The sequence below is a fragment of the Triticum aestivum genome, chromosome 5A (assembly GCF_018294505.1).
Source record: "Triticum aestivum cultivar Chinese Spring chromosome 5A, IWGSC CS RefSeq v2.1, whole genome shotgun sequence".
NCBI lineage: Eukaryota > Viridiplantae > Streptophyta > Magnoliopsida > Poales > Poaceae > Triticum > Triticum aestivum.
In genome coordinates this window covers 473,466,077-473,474,095 of record NC_057806.1, presented here as the reverse complement: position 1 = coordinate 473,474,095, position 8,019 = coordinate 473,466,077, and positions in this window count along the sequence as shown.

Here is an 8,019-nt window from a genome sequence, read left to right as displayed (position 1 = left end):
TTCGCAAGTACCAAGTGATTCATAATCAAGTGATTCCAGAAGTCCATCAGTATGGAGTTTCTTCATGTGCTTTACACCAATATGACCCAAACGGCAGTGCCACAAATAAGTTGCACTATCATTATCGACTCTGCATCTTTTGGCTTCAACATTATGAATATGTGTATCACTACTATCGAGATTCAACACAAACAGATCACTCTTCAAGGGTGCATGACCATAAAAGATATTACTCATATAAATAGAACAACCATTATTCTCAGATTAAATGAATAACCGTCTTGCATCAAACAAGATCCAGATATAATGTTCATACTTAACGATGGCACCAAATAACAATTATTTAGGTATAAAACTAATCCCGAAGGTAGATGTAGAGGTAGCATGCCGACGGCGATCACATCGACTTTGGAACCATTTCCCACGTGCATCGTCACCTCGTCCTTAGCCAGTCTTTGCTTAATCCGTAGTCCCTATTTCGAGTTGCAAATATTAGCAACGGAACCAGTATCAAATACCCAGGTGCTACTGCGAGCTCTAGTAAGGTACACATCAATAACATGTATATCACATATACCTTTGTTCACCTTGCCATCCTTCTTATCCGCCAAATACTTGGGGCAGTTCCGCTTCCAGTGACCAGTCCCTTTGTAGTAGAAGCACTCAGTCTCAGGCTTAGGTCCAGAGTTGGGTTTCTTCCCTTAAGCAACAACTTGTTTGCCATTCTTCTTGAAGTTCCCTTTCTTCTTCCATTTACCCTTTTTCTTGAAACTGGTGGTCTTGTTGACCATCAACACTTGATGCTCCTTCTTGATTTCTACCTCCACAGCCTTTAGCATTGCGAAGAGCTCGAGAATCATCTTACCCATCCCTTGCATATTATAGTTTATCACGAAGCTCTTGTAGCTTGGTGGCAGTGATTGAAGAACTCTGTCAATGACACTATCAACCGGAAGATTAACTCCTAGCTGAGTCAAGTGATTATGGTACCCAGACATTCTGAGTATGTGTTCACTGACATAACTATTCTCCTCCATCTTGCAGCTGTAGAACTTATTGGAGACTTCATATCTCTCAATCCGGACATTTGCTTGAAATATTAACTTCAACTCCTGGAACATCTCATATGCTCCATGACGTTCAAAACGTTGTTGAAGTCCCAGTTCTAAGTCGTAAAGCATGGCACACTGAACTATTGAGTAGTCATCAGCTTTGCTCTGCCAGACATTCATAACATCTGACGTTGCTCCTGCAGCAGGTTTGGCACCTAGCGGTGCTTCTAGGACGTAATTCTTCTATGCAGCAATGAGGATAATCCTCAAGTTATGGACCCAGTCCGTGTAATTGCTACCATCATATTTCAACTTTGCTTTCTCAAGGAACTCATTAAAATTCAACGGAACAACAACACGGGCCATCTATCTACAATAACATAGACCAACAAAATACTATTAGGTACTAAGTTCATCATAAATTTAAGTTCAATTAATCATATTACTTAAGAACTCCCACTTAGATAGACATTCCTCTAATCATCTAAGTGATGACGTGATCCATATCAACTAAACCATAACCGATCATCACGTGAAATGGAGTAGTTTTCAATGGTAAACATCACTATGTTGATCATATCTACTATATGATTCACGCTCGACATTTCGGTCTCAGTGTTCCGAGGCCATATCTGCATATGTGTCAGGACCCTGATTCCAAGTCACATCGATCTAGCCGGTAACACCTCATATCGCTTTGCGGCCTCACGCACGATATTCCCACGGGTGTCGCCTTACCATGGCCCAGGACCGTTTGCGCCTTTTGGATCATGTATATGATAGTGTCGCTAGCATCCATATGACAGAGAACCCGGGCCGACATGACTAGTTGTGACCCCAAAGTGGCACTAACTTACGGGGACATGCATACATGAATCAACATCGAGCATGTCGGTCAGCAGCGTGCGAATCCGGGCTATAGCACTGGGTTAACAGGACTCCGGTGAACCGGGCTGTAGTAGGCTAGGCAGGACTCCGGATGTCACCACGTGACATTTCCCCGAAGTAACAGACATAGGAACAAGGTGAATCACATGCCGGCCAGTCAAGTGTTCCGGAGCAGTAGTGCTGGGCTAGCAAGACTCTGGTGAACCGGGCTGTAGCGGACTACTATGGCTCATGGAAGCACAAGACTACATTTCCCCATAAGAGAGGCTACCAAGGATAAACAACTAGGTTGTCGGATCCCACACATACCAAGCATTTCAATAACATACACACAATATGCTCGATATGTGCAAATACAACATGGCATCACAACAAAACTCTACGACTCAGAGTATTTATTCATTAGGCTCCGAGGAGCGAGATATTACAAACATGGGTCTCATGACCCAACAATCATAACATACAAATCAAAGCACATGCGGAAGCTTAACATGTCTAAGTACAGACATCTACAAATGAAAAAGGCTGAGAAGTCTGACTATCTACAAGACCCTGCCGAGGGCACAAGATCGTAGCTGAGGTATCAAGCTAAACATCGAAGTCCACACGGAACTACTAGCGAGGCTGACGTCTCTCTGCAAAACATAAAATAGGCAAACGTGAGTACAAATGTACCCAGCAAGACTTACATCAGAACTAACTACATATGCATCGGTATCAACAAAGGGGGTGGTGGAGTTTGACTGCAGCAAGCCAGCTTTGACTCGGTGGCTATCTTAAACTACATCTGCAAGTAACTCTTTTGAGGTGGTGCACACGAGTCCACATATTCACCATATCAATACACCACTATGGATCCGCTCCCGTCTCCCTACGAGAACGCCATCCATAGCACTCACGCTTATCTTGCGCATTTTAGAGTATCCACTTTCACTTGTCTATGAACTGTATAGGCAACCAAGTAGTCCTTTACTGCGGACGCGGCTATTCGAATAGATGATGTTAACCATGCAGGGGTGTACTTCTTCATACACGCTCTCACCACTTATCGTCGTTTACACGACATGTACTCGGCAACCTTCAAGCGGAAGCCCAACGAGGGTGTCGGCCATGGCCTACCTAAACACTCAAGTCTCTAGTCCAGGTTTATAGCCTATCCAGGTTCCATCCGCAGGGAGTCCGGCTGAGGTTTCCACATACGGCCCCGAACGATGTGTACAGGGTTCCGAGACACCAAACGGGCGCCCGACATACCCGGCCACGGTGTATCTACCGCATCATAGCCCACCCCTGGGGTCAGCGCTGCGCACGGCCGCCAACACATATCCTATAAACACCAGAAACTAATTGCAACTCCTGGATAGAGGACTAGGGTGGTTAAGAAGCCGAGAGGGTCCATTGGTTTCGGGCCCAATGCATGGTAGTAGCTGGTTCTTCAATCACACATACAGATCTCGGTGCTTAAGGACGGTTCCAATGAAGCAACCCACCATGTACTCCTACATGGCCTCTCATCGATACCTTTACCAAATCGTGTTCAACACACTTAGCTCACACACAGTAGGACATGTTCACAACTTTCCAATTCATCCCCGATGAATCAGACCTGACACAACTCTAAGCAATAGCATGCATGTCAAACAAGCATGAATGAGTAGGCACATCAGGGCTCAATACAACTCCTACTCATGCTAGTGGGTTTCATCTATTTACTGTGGCAATGACAGGTCATGCAGAGGTAAGGGGTTCAACTACCGCAGCATGTAACAGTTGAATCATTGTAGTCCTAATGCAGTAAAAGAGAGCAGTAGCGAGAGAGTGGGATTGTATTGGAATGAACAAGGGGGTTTTGCTTGCCTGGCACTTCTGAAGATAGTATAACTCTTCATCAGTGTCATCGAACTCGTCGTCGAAACACATCTACTAAGGAGGGACAAATACCGGCAACACAGAGGAAACACAATCAATGCAATGCCACAATATGATGCATGATTGTGACATGGCAATATTCTATGGTTTCAGCTAATGCAACTAGAAACCAGATTAAATGAAGTTGGTTTGAACCAAGGGTTCAAATTCAAACTCCATATGTGCTTATTTAAATGCCAATTATGCAAATTGCCATATACAGCAACCTTAGGTTATTGAAACATGCATGCAAATGCCATAAACAGATTCCTTGAATTTTCCTGATAATTTTTCATATATAATTTATTTCATTCTGAGCTACGGTTGATTTTATATGATTTTTAGAAGTTTTAACTATTTTCTGGGATTTTCTGAATTATTTAAAAATCCAGAAAATCACTTACTGCATCAGCATGACATAGGTGTGATGTCAGCAGGTCAACTGGGCCGGGCAGGTCAAACCTGACCTGTGGGACCCATACGTCAGTGTCTCGGGCTGGTTTGGGTGGATGACAAGTGGGACCGGTCAGCGTTGACTTGACCAAAGTCAAAGCTGACATGTGGGGTCCATGCACATTAGCACTAATCTAAACAGGAAGTTAGACTAAACTAATTGGGCTCGGGGACCCACATGTCATCGGCACAGGCACTAACTAAACGAGTTTAGCGCCTAAGCTAATGGCGCCATGTCAGCTGCCGGCGTTTAACCGCTGGCGACCTCAGATCACGGCGGCGTCCGTGTCGGAATTGCGCTATAGGCCACGGTTTGGGGCGTGGTTGGGTTCTATGGAGAGCCGGGGTTGAGCCGCGTCTGTTGGTGGTGGAGCTGGACCAGATGGTCATCGGAATCAACGCCGACGATGAGGTTTGCGATGGCCGGGGTTCGGCCGTGCTCGAGTTCCTCGCTAGGGTGCTCGGGAGGAGGAGCTGGGGGTGGCTACGGTTGCGCGAAGACATGCTGAGCACGGTGGTGCGCTTGATTGCGGCTCTAGGTGACGGTGGCCACGGCGGCGACATGGCTGGGCGGTGGTGAGCTTCGGGCATAGCGGCGCTAGCGCTAGGGGACGTGCAAGGCGACGGGGAAAGGGGCGAACGGAAGAGCAGCTCACAGAGGACTCGCAGAGAAGCCCAGCAGGGTCGGGGAAGCGTCGGAGGCGGCGAATCGAAGGGCGGTGATCATCGGGGCATAGGACGATGATGAGCTCGATGGTGATGTTTCAAGCATCCTGCGAGCGCGTGCTTCATCTCGGTGATCCACAACATTGAGGCAAGCCCGTTGGACAAAGTAGAGGACGAGGGGAGCTCGGTGGACGCGGTGGCAGTAAACGGCGGCGACGGAGCGCTCGCGGGCGAGCTTGGGAAGGGGGCTAGAGGAGAGGGAAAGAGTTCCAGGGTGAGGGGAAAGATAGAGGGGACTGCGGGGCATCTCCCAGGCGACGCGGATGGGCACGAGGACGCTTGGGAGGTGGCAAGCAGGAGGTGGCCTTCGCCTCTTGTGCGTGCGCCACGCACAATGCACACTGGCGGGAGGAAGGGGATGACTGGCATGTTGCCTAGTGGGCTGGGCCGCCAGGAACAGTGCCAGGCCATAGGTGAGTGGGCTCTAGGTAGGCCTCTGCTCTGTTTTATTTCTGTTTTGTTTTGTTTTTATTTATTCATTTTGCCACTGATTCAAAATTCAAAATAAATTCAAAATAGGGCAAAACCTTCTGAATATTTTTATGTTGCCATTATGGACTTTTCCAGAGGCACATAAATAATTCCAGGGCCTTTTGAATTATATTCTATAAAAAGAATATAATCCAAAACTCAAATACTTATTGATTTAATTTCAAAGTCCCAAAATAATTCCTTCAAAAATATTTTTGGTTTGGTCTCAAAGCCTTGCCAAAATTATCAAACATTTATGAAGTCATTTTGGAAACAATGAATGCAATTTAAAGGGTTCTTGCCCTTCTTTTAAAATGATTTCTGAGGCTTTCAATTTCCTCATTTCAAGTTTCTTGAAAATAACAGGATGCATGATGCTCACTGATGCAACTATCTGCAAACAATTCTAGGGCTGTGACAACTCACCCCCACTAAACAAGAATCTCGTCCCGAGATTCAAGCGTGGGGAAAAAAGAAGGGGGAACGCAAACTAACACGATCTTCATGATCCAGGTGGCACTTCATAAGAACGTTGATTCGATCACCATCATTGTCTCGATGTCTTGCCCCGAGAACTCCAACTAACATGACAATGAGAGGAAAGAGAAAACTCTAGAAGGATCGATCTTATCGAAGATCGAACAACTCAGGATCAACTCACAGAGTGAGACATTGAAACATCTCTCGAGCTGAGACACGAAGTACACATCTAGAGGGGTGGAGTGGAACAGATGATGAGGGTTCACTAGGTAGACAACAATTCCACACCTAAGAGGGTGGTGAACGGTTGTCAACGTAGCAAGGATTTGAGTTTCCATGATACCATAACGAGACACCCTAGAGAAGGATGACTCGTATAATTATCCCTTAAGTGGCAAAAAGAATTACTTTTGATCTAGAGATCAATAAAATTCTCTATACCAGCCTAGGGAAAATCTCGAGCAATCGTTTGAAGGAGTTCGAAAGAATGACATACCCTGACTAGAATGGATGATGTGGACTACCTTGTTAAAGACAACGCAATGGATGATTTTTGCTTATCATCGGAAATGGATGGGACCCATGGTAGGACCACTTTTGAAGATGATCCTGAACAACAATTGCTGATAAGGGCAGCCCATGGGAAATTGGCACAAGGTGGTGCGAGCTGGGAACAAAATGCAAATGTCGGGAATGTTCCAACCATCATATCTGCCTGAGATTCAGATCTGGTTGGTGTCAGAATATTCCAGACTCATCATGTCTGGAAGGAAAGTTCGCAACACAATTCGATGATGTTGCGAGATTCTCGGGAAACAGACTATGGTAGTAAGCTCCAAAACATGAGCTGGTTCTGCTACACACGTGTGAACACGCTGTCCCAGACAAGCATGACCACGTAGTAGTCTTATAATAAAACACCACCGAGTTCAGGAGGGGAACCATCGTCGAGGATATAGAAGTCCTTGCATAAGGCATGCTCTTAAGAAGGAACTTCTTCTCCTTGAACAAGTCATTCAGTGGCTTGGTGTGCTAGGAAACACATATAGAATGGAGGCGGCCAACCTATCAAACCATAGAGTACTTCGCACATGCGTGACTAACTTGGGATGATTCCAGAGGAAGCAAAAACAATCTTTCTCGTATTCACGGCGGCAACTTGCATAGAATGCGCATGAATTCGAGGAAGTCACTTCTTCCATCCAAGCATAAGCTTCATGAACGGAACACAAAGCATTGCTTACAAAGTTTCCAGCACTAATTTACATGTTCAACATGAATCATGGACAAGATGAAATTGTTGTCAATGGTGCTCAACAACAAACCATCGAGGCTTCCATATAGATGGAATTCCATAATTAAGTGAACACGGTGATAGCATTGGTCAGACCAAAGGATGTAATGGTGTATGCCCGAGGGATCAACCACGAGTAAGACAACATTATGAACATCATTGGTTCTGATTTGATTTGAGGATAGCCCACACTCAAATCAAAGTTTGGATAAGATAATAGATCCAATAACTTATCACGAGGACCAATCAATGAAGATTTTATCTTTCTTCAACACACACACACACACATAAAAGTTATCCCTTAACACGAACTAAGTCAGACAAGCTTTTATCTTCCAACTCTCCAAGTTGTTGTTTAGCTTAACCAACTAGCTCAGGGGTATCCCACACAGATTCTTGGAGAAGGAGTGGTTTAGAAGAAACCAACTTGATCACGAACTCAACATAGCGGTCAGGTGACAACCTGGTAACACTTCCGAGAAGATATTCAGAACATCACGAACCACCGATATGTTACTAAGCTCGAGAACAATCTTGCTTTCGAGGCAAGATGATATGATCAAAAGAGCGAGGGATTGACACAATCCTAACTCATTGATCGAAAAGTGCACTGGAAATAAGGCTAGGTAGCACGACCAATCTTAGGATGATGATTCAGTAACCAACACGCTAAGAATGAGATTATTGTCCATTAACTACCAAGCAACGGAGTTGCTAGGAGTATACATTTCACGCATCACGATTCAC